The following is a 14369-nucleotide window of genomic DNA, read 5'->3' on the forward strand; positions in this document are numbered from 1 at the left end:
TGAAAGGGCGCCCACAGTTCTTCAAAGGTATCAGTATCTCCCAGGGCCACTAAGGACATCATCTCCATTCCAAGGACATGCCATAATCTATGCAGCCAGCCAACTACAGAGGGAAGCGTGGTAGTGCGCCAATGTACGAGAATATTCTGCACCGCTGACCCCAGAGCAATCGCGATCTGTCTACCCCTCTTAGACCTAAGGGGATACATCAACCCATTTGGTAACTGATCTTTGGACTGGGTAAGAGTGGTCTGCTCAATTCAGACACTCTGTTCATCACCACCCCCTTTTGTAAATCGATTTTGGCCACTATAGGTGTGGCAGGGTATACTCAGACATGAGTCCCTTGCTCACTGCTCCATCAGGATTCAAGCAAGCCGGGCCGAAGAGGCTGAAATGCCAGAAACCGGTCCCCGGTAGCTTGTCTCCTTTCTGGTAAAGAATTGGCTTGGTAGTTTAGTCTGCCCTGTTCCCATGATGCACTGGGCCAGGGACAGACTGATTTGCATATAGCCAGGTTCTGAGCTGGGATGGGGCAGTGAGATAAATAACGGTGATGGATCAAGCCCTGATCTTTGGACTGGGTAAGAGTGGTCTGCTCAATTCAGACACTCTGTTCATCACCACCCCCTTTTGTAAATCGATTTTGGCCACTATAGGTGTGGCAGGGTATACTCAGACATGAGTCCCTTTCTCACTGCTCCATCAGGATTCAAGCAAGCCGGGCCGAAGAGGCTGAAATGCCAGAAACCGGTCCCCGGTAGCTTGTCTCCTTTCTGGTAAAGAATTGGCTTGGTAGTTTAGTCTGCCCTGTTCCCATGATGCACTGGGCCAGGGACAGACTGATTTGCATATAGCCAGGTTCTGAGCTGGGATGGGGCAGTGAGATAAATAACGGTGATGGATCAAGCCCTGATCTTTGGACTGGGTAAGAGTGGTCTGCTCAATTCAGACACTCTGTTCATCACCACCCCCTTTTGTAAATCGATTTTGGCCACTATAGGTGTGGCAGGGTATACTCAGACATGAGTCCCTTTCTCACTGCTCCATCAGGATTCAAGCAAGCCGGGCCGAAGAGGCTGAAATGCCAGAAACCGGTCCCCGGTAGCTTGTCTCCTTTCTGGTAAAGAATTGGCTTGGTAGTTTAGTCTGCCCTGTTCCCATGATGCACTGGGCCAGGGACAGACTGATTTGCATATAGCCAGGTTCTGAGCTGGGATGGGGCAGTGAGATAAATAACGGTGATGGATCAAGCCCTGATCTTTGGACTGGGTAAGAGTGGTCTGCTCAATTCAGACACTCTGTTCATCACCACCCCCTTTTGTAAATCGATTTTGGCCACTATAGGTGTGGCAGGGTATACTCAGACATGAGTCCCTTTCTCACTGCTCCATCAGGATTCAAGCAAGCCGGGCCGAAGAGGCTGAAATGCCAGAAACCGGTCCCCGGTAGCTTGTCTCCTTTCTGGTAAAGAATTGGCTTGGTAGTTTAGTCTGCCCTGTTCCCATGATGCACTGGGCCAGGGACAGACTGATTTGCATATAGCCAGGTTCTGAGCTGGGATGGGGCAGTGAGATAAATAACGGTGATGGATCAAGCCCTGATCTTTGGACTGGGTAAGAGTGGTCTGCTCAATTCAGACACTCTGTTCATCACCACCCCCTTTTGTAAATCGATTTTGGCCACTATAGGTGTGGCAGGGTATACTCAGACATGAGTCCCTTTCTCACTGCTCCATCAGGATTCAAGCAAGCCGGGCCGAAGAGGCTGAAATGCCAGAAACCGGTCCCCGGTAGCTTGTCTCCTTTCTGGTAAAGAATTGGCTTGGTAGTTTAGTCTGCCCTGTTCCCATGATGCACTGGGCCAGGGACAGACTGATTTGCATATAGCCAGGTTCTGAGCTGGGATGGGGCAGTGAGATAAATAACGGTGATGGATCAAGCCCTGATCTTTGGACTGGGTAAGAGTGGTCTGCTCAATTCAGACACTCTGTTCATCACCACCCCCTTTTGTAAATCGATTTTGGCCACTATAGGTGTGGCAGGGTATACTCAGACATGAGTCCCTTTCTCACTGCTCCATCAGGATTCAAGCAAGCCGGGCCGAAGAGGCTGAAATGCCAGAAACCGGTCCCCGGTAGCTTGTCTCCTTTCTGGTAAAGAATTGGCTTGGTAGTTTAGTCTGCCCTGTTCCCATGATGCACTGGGCCAGGGACAGACTGATTTGCATATAGCCAGGTTCTGAGCTGGGATGGGGCAGTGAGATAAATAACGGTGATGGATCAAGCCCTGATCTTTGGACTGGGTAAGAGTGGTCTGCTCAATTCAGACACTCTGTTCATCACCACCCCCCTTTTGTAAATCGATTTTGGCCACTATAGGTGTGGCAGGGTATACTCAGACATGAGTCCCTTTCTCACTGCTCCATCAGGATTCAAGCAAGCCGGGCCGAAGAGGCTGAAATGCCAGAAACCGGTCCCCGGTAGCTTGTCTCCTTTCTGGTAAAGAATTGGCTTGGTAGTTTAGTCTGCCCTGTTCCCATGATGCACTGGGCCAGGGACAGACTGATTTGCATATAGCCAGGTTCTGAGCTGGGATGGGGCAGTGAGATAAATAACGGTGATGGATCAAGCCCTGATCTTTGGACTGGGTAAGAGTGGTCTGCTCAATTCAGACACTCTGTTCATCACCACCCCCTTTTGTAAATCGATTTTGGCCACTATAGGTGTGGCAGGGTATACTCAGACATGAGTCCCTTTCTCACTGCTCCATCAGGATTCAAGCAAGCCGGGCCGAAGAGGCTGAAATGCCAGAAACCGGTCCCCGGTAGCTTGTCTCCTTTCTGGTAAAGAATTGGCTTGGTAGTTTAGTCTGCCCTGTTCCCATGATGCACTGGGCCAGGGACAGACTGATTTGCATATAGCCAGGTTCTGAGCTGGGATGGGGCAGTGAGATAAATAACGGTGATGGATCAAGCCCTGATCTTTGGACTGGGTAAGAGTGGTCTGCTCAATTCAGACACTCGGTTCATCACCACCCCCTTTTGTAAATCGATTTTGGCCACTATAGGTGTGGCAGGGTATACTCAGACATGAGTCCCTTTCTCACTGCTCCATCAGGATTCAAGCAAGCCGGGCCGAAGAGGCTGAAATGCCAGAAACCGGTCCCCGGTAGCTTGTCTCCTTTCTGGTAAAGAATTGGCTTGGTAGTTTAGTCTGCCCTGTTCCCATGATGCACTGGGCCAGGGACAGACTGATTTGCATATAGCCAGGTTCTGAGCTGGGATGGGGCAGTGAGATAAATAACGGTGATGGATCAAGCCCTGATCTTTGGACTGGGTAAGAGTGGTCTGCTCAATTCAGACACTCTGTTCATCACCACCCCCTTTTGTAAATCGATTTTGGCCACTATAGGTGTGGCAGGGTATACTCAGACATGAGTCCCTTTCTCACTGCTCCATCAGGATTCAAGCAAGCCGGGCCGAAGAGGCTGAAATGCCAGAAACCGGTCCCCGGTAGCTTGTCTCCTTTCTGGTAAAGAATTGGCTTGGTAGTTTAGTCTGCCCTGTTCCCATGATGCACTGGGCCAGGGACAGACTGATTTGCATATAGCCAGGTTCTGAGCTGGGATGGGGCAGTGAGATAAATAACGGTGATGGATCAAGCCCTGATCTTTGGACTGGGTAAGAGTGGTCTGCTCAATTCAGACACTCTGTTCATCACCACCCCCTTTTGTAAATCGATTTTGGCCACTATAGGTGTGGCAGGGTATACTCAGACATGAGTCCCTTTCTCACTGCTCCATCAGGATTCAAGCAAGCCGGGCCGAAGAGGCTGAAATGCCAGAAACCGGTCCCCGGTAGCTTGTCTCCTTTCTGGTAAAGAATTGGCTTGGTAGTTTAGTCTGCCCTGTTCCCATGATGCACTGGGCCAGGGACAGACTGATTTGCATATAGCCAGGTTCTGAGCTGGGATGGGGCAGTGAGATAAATAACGGTGATGGATCAAGCCCTGATCTTTGGACTGGGTAAGAGTGGTCTGCTCAATTCAGACACTCTGTTCATCACCACCCCCTTTTGTAAATCGATTTTGGCCACTATAGGTGTGGCAGGGTATACTCAGACATGAGTCCCTTTCTCACTGCTCCATCAGGATTCAAGCAAGCCGGGCCGAAGAGGCTGAAATGCCAGAAACCGGTCCCCGGTAGCTTGTCTCCTTTCTGGTAAAGAATTGGCTTGGTAGTTTAGTCTGCCCTGTTCCCATGATGCACTGGGCCAGGGACAGACTGATTTGCATATAGCCAGGTTCTGAGCTGGGATGGGGCAGTGAGATAAATAACGGTGATGGATCAAGCCCTGATCTTTGGACTGGGTAAGAGTGGTCTGCTCAATTCAGACACTCTGTTCATCACCACCCCCTTTTGTAAATCGATTTTGGCCACTATAGGTGTGGCAGGGTATACTCAGACATGAGTCCCTTTCTCACTGCTCCATCAGGATTCAAGCAAGCCGGGCCGAAGAGGCTGAAATGCCAGAAACCGGTCCCCGGTAGCTTGTCTCCTTTCTGGTAAAGAATTGGCTTGGTAGTTTAGTCTGCCCTGTTCCCATGATGCACTGGGCCAGGGACAGACTGATTTGCATATAGCCAGGTTCTGAGCTGGGATGGGGCAGTGAGATAAATAACGGTGATGGATCAAGCCCTGATCTTTGGACTGGGTAAGAGTGGTCTGCTCAATTCAGACACTCTGTTCATCACCACCCCCTTTTGTAAATCATTTGGTAACCCTAGCAGAACATAGGCAGGGAACCTCGGCAATTCTATCCCAAAGCATTTGTCCACCTCACCCAGGACCTCTTCCCAATAAGGAGCCAGTAGGGGGCATTCCCACAGGATGTGTGTTAGTGTACCAGTGTTGCCACAGTTACGCCAGCACGTCCCTGGTATTGCCCTGTCCATCTCGTGCAGTTTCTCCGGAGTGCGGTACCAGTAGGTCGAGATTTTAGTGAAGGTCTCCGTAAGACCCGTGTGATAGGCCGAGTGACGCGCGCGGAAGGAGATATGTTCCCATTCCTTGTGACTCAACACTCGCCCGAGCTCCCTTTCCCACCGCTCCCGACCGGGGTTGTGAATGTGAAAGGAGGGGGTCTGCAGCATTTTATACAGGTCTGAGATCAGTTTAGCGTACGACGTGCGAGTGATTAACCAGCGCTCATACGCCGTGATTTCCCGGTGTGCCGCATCGCGCACCTGGGGTTGTAATGCCCAATGACGCACCTGCATGTATCGCATGCGCTCCGCTTCTGGGAGGCCATAATCCCGCCTCAAGTCCTGGAAGGGGACAACTCCCTCAGGGCTGTACAAGTGATACAAAGTGCAGCAGCGGGCCACCCGCCAGCGCTCAAAAGCACCCTGCTCCATCCCGGGGCCAAAGTCCGGGTTGCCAAAGAGCGGCGTAAAGGGAGAGGGGAAGGTAGTAAGCTCGTACCTGGCAGCCACCGAGTCCCACGTCCGGAGCGGGACCCGCGTCACCAGAGACGCATAGAGGTTCGGGGGCCGATGGGCCCGCTTCAAGAATGGTATTTCCTGTAGCATCCTACCCGCCACTGCCTGATCCTGGAACAGCCAGTGCTTGTCAGACTCCCACCAGCTCCATTCCACCAGATAGCGGAGTTGGGCGGCCTGGAAATATTTCCGCAAGTCCGGTATCCCCAGCCCCCCAGATTCGGGCGTCAGCATAGCGATACTCCTCTTGATCCTCGGCCTGCGGCCCTGCCATACGAACCGCGCAATGGCAGTCTGTGTCTCCGCAAGCCACCCCGCGGGGGGGCTGGAGCGGCAACGCTCTGAAAAGGTAAAGCACCTGAGGCAGGAGGGTCATCTTCACCGCGGCCACCCTACCCAGTAGCGACAACGTACCCTTATCCCACCAGCCTAATTCCTCCCTGATTTTCGTGCCCAAAGCCGCATAATTGGCCGTGACCATCTCCGGGAGGGAGGGCGCCAACAAGATCCCCAAGTACGGGATCCGGTCCTTGGACCAGCTCAGAGGGTAAAGCCTCTGTAATTCCGCTCTAGTGGCGTTAGTAAGCGAGATGTCAAGGGCAGCCGACTTCCCCAGGTTCACCTTTAAGCCCGCCACGGCGGCGAATAAGTCCAGTTCCTCTACGCAAGCCGGCAGCGACCTCCGCGGGTCATCTAGCGTCAGAATGACATCATCCGCGTACAGGCTGATCGCATGATGGAATTCACCCATCTTGACACCGACAATATCGGGGTTCTGCCTAACCCTCTGGGCAAATGGCTCCATGTACAGGGCAAAGAGCAAAGGGGATAGTGGGCACCCCTGTCGCGTACCCAGTTCAATGGGAAAGGGTCGAGAGCTGCCTCCGTTCACTCGGACCACTGCAGATGGGAACCGGTAACAATTGAAGATCAGATGACGGAACTTCTCCCCAATCCCGAATTTGCTCAGGACCTTCTCTAAGTAGGGCCAGTGCACCCTGTCGAAAGCCTTCTCCGCGTCTATGGACAGGAGCATCCTCTCCCCAGGGATCCTGGAAGCCTTCTCAAGGATGTGGGTCACCCTCTTTGTGTTGTCTACTGTTTGCCTACCAGGCACAAAGCCCGCTTGGTCCGAATCAACCATGCCCGGGAGGTGCAACGCCAGGCGTGCAGCTAATATACTGGTGAACACCTTCAAATCTGTGTTCAGCAGCGAGATAGGACGGTAGGACCCACAGGCGGTCCTGTCCTTGCCCGGCTTCGGGATCACGGAAACCGTGGCCTGGAGAAATTCGGAGGGGATGGCACCCGGCTCCGCAAAGGAGTTGAAAAGGCGGGTCAGTAGAGGCGCCAGCTCCTGACAGAAGGTTCTGTAAAACAGAGGGATAAAGCCATCCGGACCTGGGGCCTTGCCCAATTTGAGCCGGGATATCGCCGTGATCACCTCCTCGACACGGATATCGCGCTCCAGATACTGAGCCTGATCCACTGTCAACGACGGGAGCGATACTGAATCCAGATAGTCCTCCCCAGCCTGGGCCGAGGGGGCATCCCCGGTGTAAAGGTCAGCATAAAAGCTGCGAAAGACGTCTGCTATCTGCTCGTCAGCCGTGACCATACCTCCGGTTGGGTCAACTAATTCCTTCACTCGGTGCTGCTGGTGTTGCACCCTGAGTTTGTTGGCCAAGAGCCGCCCGCACCGGTCGCCCCCTGTGTAATATTTGTGTTTCAGGCGGAGCATCGCATACTCCGCCCGGTCCGTATCAAGGGCTGCCAAGAGTTTCCGTGCCGCCTTCAACTGCCTCCAAACCCTGGGTGCCCCTGTCCTGTGATGAACCTGTTCCAGCTCCCTCACCCGCTGGGTGAGCTCATCCCTCTTGAGCTGTCGGTCCCTATTCTCGGCCGAGGAAATCGCTATAAATTCGCCCCGGAGCACCGCCTTCAGGGCTGCCCACTGTGTCGCACGCGAAGTGTCCTCATTATCATTCACGGTCTGAAAATCCAAGATGGCCGCCCGGATCTGGTCCACCACCGATCGCCTGTGCAATAGCGTGTCTCGAAGCCGCCAGACCCCCCTAGGCCGAACCGCCGGCGGCAGAGTGAAAGCGCCCTCCACCGGAGCGTGGTCGGAAAGAGAGAGGACCCCCATATCTGCATTCGAAGCCAGAAGGAGCATTGGGCCCGACACAAGTAGATGGTCCAGTCGCGCATAGGATCTGTGGGCATGTGAGAAATAGGAGTATGCGCGGGTGGTAGGGTGAAGGTGGCGCCACATGTCATGCAAGTCCAGCTCCTCAAGTCGAGTGCGGATCGAGCCCGTAAGCTCACCCAACTGGTGGCGCCGCTGCACAGACCTGTCCATTGCCGCATCGAAAACCAAGTTCAAATCACCCCCCAACACTATGTGCCTATCAGAGGTGGATGCCACGTCCTCCAAAGCCCTGTGTAAGAATTGGTCCTGATGATCATTGGGGCAGTAGATGGTGCCAACAGTCAGTGCTAAACCCCCCATCTTGATCTTATATACCAGAAGTCTCCCTTTCTGTTCTGCCACCTTGCACACGACCTCTCCCCTGAACCCCCTAGAGAACAAGATCGCCACCCCAGCCGTCTTGGAGGCGCTAGAGGAGAACAGCTGCGTGGGGAACTTGGGGGTACGCATTCTCGAGCAGTCCTTAGCTAGCAAATGGGTCTCCTGCAACAGGCAGATATCCGCCTGTGAGTTTTCCAACAAGGATAACACCGCCCGCCTCTTAACCGGATTATTCAGCCCTTTTACATTGAGAGTGAGCACTTTAAGAGCCATCAAGGAGGGGAATCAGTGGGGCACATATCAAGAAGCAAAGCCCAGCAGGCAAACACAGAAGGCACCACTCGAGGCCTCAAAACAGAGCAATTATGAACAGTCCACAGGCACAGTACAGTCCCCAAACCCCAACACCCCACAACTAGAAAGGCCCCCCCTACCCCCCGAAATCCCACACAACCAAATCTACACCACCCCCCGCAACAAGCCCCCCCTCTAGGCCCCAGAATCAAAACATCCACCCGCCAGTCCCGTTCCCACACCCCACTTCTCAAATTTTGCAAAAAAGACATTGTCCCAGTCCGGCCCGGAACGGACAAGACCGTGGTAAATCAGTCTAGTGGACGTCCAGCCACCACCTCCAGCACTCGCCATTCCTCCCCGCCCCCCCCGAATCCCCGCACCTGCAAAGGGAACAAGCTAGAGTAGACTCCCCCCGGAGTGAGTTCAGGACGTCAAGGCCACTTCGCCGTTTGCCGCCACTCTGGCGGCCTCCTGGATGGCGGCCGCCATGTCCGCCCGGATCGTGGGCGAGCCCGGTCGTTCCGACGGAGGAGAGCCCCCTTCTCCCACCTGCTGCCATCCGTCACGAGTGCTTCGCCTCCGCCGCGGAGCCGGGGTATCCGTGTCCGATGCTGTGAGGCCCAGCACCGCGCAGACATCTTGGAGGGACCGGAGCTGGTGCAGAACGCCGTTCCATCTAAAAATCAGGCGGAAAGGGTGCCCCCAAGAGTACTGTGTCCCTCACTCCCGAAGGAAGTCAGTAGCGATTTTGAATGATTTCCTCTTCTGCAGCGTGACCGCGGATAAGTCCTGAAACAGGGTCACAGGGTGGTCCCGGAATCGGAAAGATTGCTGCCCTCGTGCTTCTCGTAGGATCCGCTCCTTCAGGGGAAAGTCTGGGAGGAAAGCCAGAATGTCCGGGGCGGGCGCCGTGGCTCTGCGGGGGCGACCCACCCAATGTGCTCGGTCTATGCGGATCCGAAAGTCTTCCGACTCCCCCAAGATCGCATGAAAGAGGGCCACCAGGTATGCAGTCACATCTTCACCCTCCTCGCCGGACGGCACTCCGCGGACCCGTATGTTATTCCGCCTGGACCGATTTTCAAGGTCCTCGGCGTGGGCCTGCAATTCAATCTGTTGTTCCTGCAGTCGCAGGACCTCCTGTTGCAGCTGGGTGATTTCCTCATCCCTGGAGTGACCCGCTTCCTCCACCGTGTTCACACGTTCCCCCAGGGAGTCCAACTCTCTCCTTACTTCACGGACCTCCCCGGCCACCTCACGCTTGAGCGTTTGAAAGTCCTCCCGTAGGGAGCTGAAGAGCGACTCAAGAAATGATCTTGTCACTGGGGGTTCTCCGCCATCTGCACCTCTGGCCGGGGCTGGGGAGGTCGTGGTGGGTTGGGTTCCCCCACTGCGTAGGGCGCCGCGTCCCAGCATGGCCGGCAAGGTTCGGTCGCCCCTTCTCTGTCCTCTAGCGTTCGACATTTCAGCTGAGTAGAGGACGTTGAGGCTTACTGTCCAGCAAAGAGAACCGCCGTACCGGCGCGGCTATACACCAGCCGGGGGTAGCGCCACACAAAGAGCACTAGGAAGACCGAGCTGCCAGGCCGGAGTTCACAAAATGGCCGCCCTGCGATATCGAGAGGCCAACGCCCAAGATGGAGGTCCCTTCTTCGTCCCTGGTCCGGGATCCAGAAATCCGGCCGGTGGGCAAACTCGTGATGCGATGGTCGCCGGGGCCCGCAAGTCCAGGGGGAGATCCGCTCCAGAAGCCCAGTTCCACTGCTCCGCCACCGACAGCCGGCCGGAGCGGCCTTTCAATACAAGCCCCCTCAAGCCGCGGGCCGGCGTAGCAAGACAATGCCGGCTCCGCCTCCGCCCTTCACCTCCGCTCAGCTCCGCTCCGTACCACCGCCGTCGGGCAACTCCGTTCCACTCGCGAAGCCGCTGCCGACTCCCACTCCGACAGTACACGCACTGCTGCGGGCTTCACACACAGGAGGCAGAGTGCTCCGTCAGGCTCCGAGGGTCGGGAGACTTGCGGCTTCCGGCTCACACACAGTCCATTCAGCGGGCCTCGACCCAGGCTTTACCGGTCAGAATCGCACCCCCGACGGCGCAAACCAGGCTCAGCAGTCGCTCCACACCTCTACCGGGGGCACCAGGCTCATTCGCCGCGTGATCCGGGGGGGAATCAGCGGTTACGAGCGGTGCAGGAATTCAGGGGTCCGGGAGCTCTCGGCGAGTGCGACCTCTCAGCCCGCCATCTTGGCCACGCCCCTAAATAAATATTTTCTTTTAATAAGAATTTTAAATCATTAACTGACCAGGGGAAATAAAGGAGGTATGAAACATGAGTAGAGACTGTGAATATTCTTAAACTGATTAATACAGTACACAGAAGTAGCATTTCCTTTAAGAAAATTCAGAAAACGGAGAAACCTTCTCACAGTTATTTTGGTACTTTTTGGTTCATGCTCTATCTCACAAACAACTGGTTAGAAAGAACTCCCCTTGCGCAAGCCCAGAATTATCCTTACTCATTTCCAAATTGTTGTATTTAAATTATGAAAGGTTGAAGAACGGTGTATGCTTCAAGGGGAGGCTGGGTGAGTGTTGTGAAGGAGGACAAACAAGTACAATTACCAGAATAAACATGAATGTAATTTTCCCTATCTAATAGCTCTGTTCTCAACCAGGCATCAAACAAATCTATTGCCTAGATTGAATTTCCAAGGCTAAAACAGAATAATGCTTGCAAAAATCATGTTTAGTGGCCCCTGTCACTGCCGGGAAATGTATGTTAAGCACACTTTATTGAAATGTCAAAAACGGAACTTCCCTAATGTACAAATTTAAAATACTACAGACTGCTTGCAGAAATTTATTTTGTCTATTTATTACTCGAGGAAATCACACTAAGTTCTGATTAGCGGTTAAGACACACTGAAAGGGGTTACTTCCAGGTATAATTTCACAGATGACTATCGGGCACATGCATCAATCTCGGCATTTGCGATTCCTTAATTGCGATTTTTAAGGAATCGCAATTAAGGAATCGCAAATGCCTATGCATTAAGAAATCGCTAAATAAATTGCGATTTCTTAAAATTCCTTAATTGCGATTAGCATTTTACGAATCGCAATTAAGGAATCCCTTCCCATTCATTCCTATGGGCCTAGAGGCCCATAGGAATGAATGGGAAGACAATCTCAATTTGCGATTCGCAATTAGCTAATCGCAAATTGAGATTGCGATTTCAAGGGTGCAGGGGTGTCCAAAGGACACCCTGTTGCACCCCTGAAATCCAACAATGCACATATGTTGTGTACACACATGCCCTAAGGGCATGTGTGTGCAGAACATGAAAGTTAAAAAAAAAATGCACAAAATTGCATATTTCTAACATTTCGCAAAATTACCATGAGGTCCAACCTCATGGTAATTTTTTCTCTCTAATTGCGAAATCGCTATTTTTTTCAGTTTCATGCATTGCTTTTAAGGAATCGCAAAATTGCGATTCCTCAAAAGCAATCGCACTTTAAAAAATCGCAAAAATAGCGATTTCTTCACTTTTAGGATAATGCATCCCAAATAGTGATTTGGGAATCGCAAACGGCCGAATTTTGCGATTCGCACCGTTTGCGATTCCTAAATTGCTTGATGCATGTGCCTGAAAACGCCTAGATGAACAAGTTACTACTTGTGTAACGATATATCTGTAAGAGACATTAGTTAGTGATAGATTCCTTACCTTAGAATATCCCCAGGCGTCAGACTGGATCCGGAAATTTTTGCGTAGCAGTACCCTTGCGCGTCGGTAGGCGTCGTCTGCGGCTCCCCGTCCGTCGTCGGCGCCGTGATGACGTCGTCGGAGTACTTAAACGCCGCCTCCGCGTGCTGATGTCAGTTCTTAGACACAGCTTTTCCGCGCCAGAAACGCAGAGCTATGCTAAAAACCAACACTGGTGCCTTGAAACTAGGGCCCTGAAAGGGGATGACCTTAACCCTAGATATCGGTTCGCAGAACGGGGAGGATGGGTGGGTCGGTAAGGAATCTATCTCTAATTAATGTCTCTTACAGATATATTGTTACGCAAGTAGTAACTTGTGCATCTGAAAGAGACACGTTAGTGATAGATTCCTTACCTTAGAATAGATACCCCAGCAATACCAACACCGGTGGTGGGTCTGCGAACCAATAATCACACCAGAAAGTCCTGGAGGACGGAACGGCCAAAGAAGCCATCCCTCCGGACTTGGCTGTCCAGGCAATAATGTCTTGCAAACGTGTGCAGCGAGGCCCACGTAGCAGCCTGGCAGATGTCCTGCAAGGGTACTCCACAGCCCAGGGCAGTGGTAGTCGCCGTGGCCCGAGTGGAATGAGCCTTTAGTCCAACAGGGGGTTCCTTCTTAGCCAAGGAGTAGCACGCCTGGATACACAAGATGATCCACTGCAAGATGGTCCTCTTGTGTACCGCCTTTCCCTTCTTGGCGCCCACGTAACCAACAAAGAGTTGGTCATCCACCCGGAACTGGCGTGTGCGATCTAGATAGTAAGAGAGCGCACGTTTTGGGTCCAGATGGTGGAGCCTCTCTTCCTCTCTCGAGGGATGCGGAGGCGGAAAGAAGGTGGGCCAGGTGATGGATTGCCCAATGTGTAAGGCTGTGACTACTTTGGGCAGGAAAGAGGGCCTTGTCCGCAGCACAACCTTGTCCGGATGGACTGAAAGGAAAGGAGGTTTACAGGATAGAGCCTGGAGCTCACTCACTCTCCTGGCAGAGGTGATGGCCACCAGGAAGGCAGTCTTCAAAGTAAGAAGGCGGAGAGGACAGTTGTGAAGTGGCTCGAAGGGAGCGCACATCAGAAAAGTAAGAACCAAGTTCAAGTTCCACTGAGGCATCACAAAGGGAACAGGAGGGAACGTATGTGTGATGCCTTTCAGGAATCGATTAACGATAGGGGACTTGAACAAAGAAGGTTGATCAGGCAGCCTCAAAAAGGCTGAAAGAGCAGAAAGGTAGCCCTTGTTAGTGCCCAGAGCAGAGCCCTGCTGGGCAAGAGAAAGAAGAAAGAGAAGAACCTCAGAAAGAGGGGCAGAGAAAGGATCCACAGCCTTTGCTGTGCACCATGCCACAAATCTGTTCCACCTGCAGGCGTATACCGACTTTGTGGAGGGACGCCTGGCTGCCAGAATGATGTTACAGACTTCAGGAGGCAAGTCAAATGGCCTCAACTGTCGCCGCTCAATCTCCAAGCATGGAGGTGGAGACTGGACAGGTTCGGGTGGAGGACACCGTCCCCTGCTGCTGCGACAGAAGGTCCTCCTGAAGAGGCAGACGAACCGGGGGATTGACTGACATACTGAGTAGCTCGAGATACCAGTACATTCGTGCCCAGTCCAGAGCCACAAAGATGACTTGTGCCCGGTCGCGCCTGATCTTCTTCAGCACTCTGGGCAGAAGTGGTATAGGCGGAAAGGCGTACAACAGACCTCAACTCCACTTGCGACGAAAAGCGTCTCAGCGGGAGTGCCGCCTTGGAAATTCCAACGCGTAGAACTGATGACATTGTGCGTTCTCTTCGGTGGCGAATAGATCTAACCAAGGCTCTCCCCACTGCAGAAAGAGACCTTGCGCCACGTCCGAGTTCAGACGCTATTCATGAACCATCATGCACCAGGGGCTGAGTTTGTCCGCCCTGGCGTTCAGAGAACCTGCCAGGTGTTGAACTACCAGGGTCACGCCCTGATGTTCCAGCCATTGCCAGAGGCGCAGAGCCTCCTGGCAGAGGGTCCACAACTCCACCCGCCCTGTTTGTTGCAGTACCACATGGCGGTGGTGTTGTCCGTGAACACCTGCACTACGCTCCCTTGGACAGAGGGGAGGAATGCCTTCAGTGCTAGACGAATCGCCCGCAGCTCCAAAAGGTTGATATGGAGCCAGGACTCCGCCGGAGACCAGAGGCCTCGGATCTCCGCCTCTCCCATGTGGCCTCCCCAGCCCTGGAGGGACGCGTCTGTCACAACTACGTGCAGCAGTTGGGGAAGGGAGAGGGA

At 53.3% G+C, this 14369-nt stretch overlaps 1 protein-coding gene across 1 annotated transcript in view; it reads right to left on the bottom strand.

Annotated features, from left to right (window-relative positions):
* Positions 1 to 14369, bottom strand: part of BBS2 (Bardet-Biedl syndrome 2) — a 317210-nt gene that overhangs the window by 54780 nt on the left and 248061 nt on the right. The window lies entirely within an intron of this gene.

The sequence above is a fragment of the Lissotriton vulgaris genome, chromosome 12 (assembly GCF_964263255.1).
Source record: "Lissotriton vulgaris chromosome 12, aLisVul1.2, whole genome shotgun sequence".
Classification (NCBI taxonomy): domain Eukaryota; kingdom Metazoa; phylum Chordata; class Amphibia; order Caudata; family Salamandridae; genus Lissotriton; species Lissotriton vulgaris.